Source organism: Monopterus albus, unplaced genomic scaffold, assembly GCF_001952655.1.
Source record: "Monopterus albus unplaced genomic scaffold, M_albus_1.0 scaffold34.1, whole genome shotgun sequence".
Lineage (NCBI taxonomy): Eukaryota > Metazoa > Chordata > Actinopteri > Synbranchiformes > Synbranchidae > Monopterus > Monopterus albus.
The window spans coordinates 1,022,620-1,024,970 of record NW_018127914.1 but is presented as its reverse complement, the minus strand read 5'-3'; positions in this window follow the sequence as shown (position 1 = coordinate 1,024,970).

Sequence of the window (2,351 nt, the reverse complement as noted above, 5' to 3'; positions counted from 1 at the left end):
TTTGTTGTGTTCTAACTGGGCAGCTCTTCTTGATTCTCACCTATGCTGCAGTGTGTCCATACATGCACGCTTGAAGGCTGTTGAAGAAAATGTGAAACTGACTGCCACAAGGATCCCTTCACCTTCAGCTCAGTCCTTCACTGAAACCAAAGCTTGCCTATCAACGGGGGGCTCTGCTGTGCGGCTCGGCAGCTCTTCTCTGCTTCTCCTTGTCTTCTTCCTCTGTTCCCTGTCCTCCGGCTCTATTGCAATCCAGGAACTGAGATGTGATCCCAACGCAGCGTCCTCGGTAATAAAGAGAATCCCCTGTGAGGACGGGTTTTGTCATCTTACTTGTTTGTTCTGGGAACATGTGACTCCAAACTGCCACTGTGTCGCTTTATTATCTGTGAATAATATGAACTCCTGTTATCGCGATGCAAGGAGCCAATTGGTTCATTTTTCACTTATATTCACGTTTAAAATTGCGACTAACGCCACAAGACGGATTCTATCGTTACAACCAGCGAGCCGCACATAAATCATGCCGATTACTGATACTAAAATGAGGATAATTGTGAAGGTAGTGCCTGTGGCTATGCCAACTCTGAGCAACACACACACCTACTGCACACTGCGCGCATCAAAATAATACTAAATACCCCAGATGTATTTACAAGCTAATTCCAGAATGTGTGCAGCAACATCTGAACAACATCTGTGTCGTGCACATTTTGGCGTGATCTTTAGCTCGGGTGGTTTAATCTTGGAAAGCGTCTGCGTGGCATAACGACGTCCCAATAATCCAAAGATTGATGACGATGGGGTGACTCCGGTGGCCAGTCGACGCGGTGTCCTTTACGCCCGTGCAGTCCGTCACACCTAATTTTGATTTAAGCAGTGCGTGAAGCAGTGCGTGGGGGGGAAAGGTGCTCGGTAAACGGCGATGTCTCTCCCTTAAGGGCGGAGATAGTGCGTAAGATAGACAGAAACAGAAACCAACGCCTCCGAAGGCAAACGAGTCCGCCCTGAGCTGTACCATCTCTGGAGTTTGTAACAGCCGAAAATCACGCGAAATGATGACGACCGACCGCCCACTGTGCGGAATAATTAGGATGAAAAGTATAACAAAGTTTGGAGAAATAACTTCTTGAATATGTAGATTGGGCAAAATGTCTCACACCGACTCGTCAGTAGGGACGCTGCACTTTTAATGAGGCTCAACTTTGCACACCTGAGTAATCTCCATAAGCCTTTTTTAGCCAACAGGAGGTGGGAAGGTGGCGCTTTTGATAAATGTGGGACCCATCAGAACATACACTAAGGCCAATCACTTGTCATGTCAACATTTTAACAAGAAGGTGCTCTCAGCAGCTGCAGGGTGCATTAATGACAAATGGGGAAACTGGTGGACAAAAAGAGCTTATCCTGTGTCATCTGGTAGAACAGACGTCTCTTACAAGATCCCCAGCCCCCCCCCCCCTGAAAACACCAGATTCACTGTTTAGGAAAGGGCCTAGGTGCAACACAAAGCTAAAGCCAGTTTTGATTGCAGCTTTAATCTCTATGTGCCAAGATCCAAAAACCACTATATTCATTTCTATTCATAATAGCAGATTTAGTTACTTTCACAGTAAATGCCAATGCCTTTTAGATTCCATGTCACACTTGCTTTCTGTTTATTTATTCATTCACTGTGGTCTTCAAACCCAAACTGAGATAAAATAACTGTAGCAGAATGACATCGTCTGGATTATTTTGCCTACAGTTACTCTTTCAACAGGCTGAGTAGTACGGCCCAGTGACCGGTTACTGGTCCTCATGACTAAATCAGTTAAACTCCCCTTTAAGTTCAACTGAAGCCAGTGAGGTTCCCTCTTTGTGCTTAGACCGTGTTAATTGATTGATTGATTGTTATTATCCCTTAAGGGCAATTCATTTTACAGCCAGTAGCAATAACACAGACACCATCTACCCAGTAATAATAGAAAACTTTAAATTACTAACAATGACATAAAAATAAGTTATTCAAGAAGCCAATTGCAGCTGGGATTTGATAAAACATCCGCATAAAAACACTATGAACTTCAAAACATTTAAGCGTTGGATAAAAATACACGCTCTGCTGGGCTTTTTTAAAATGCTCATGTTGCTCAAACATCAGCTTGTTATCGATAACAGTTCCAGGGTATCTGCACTTAAGCACAATCTCTACAACCTGACTGTTAACCACCACAGGAGGAATAGCTACTGTATTTCTTTCTAATGATGACGATTCCTTGCTGGTATTGGTGGTATAGTAACACACAAATGCAATTCTGTGCCTAAAAGGCCACAATATTGGACATTATGTCTAACCCAGACTGCTGAAC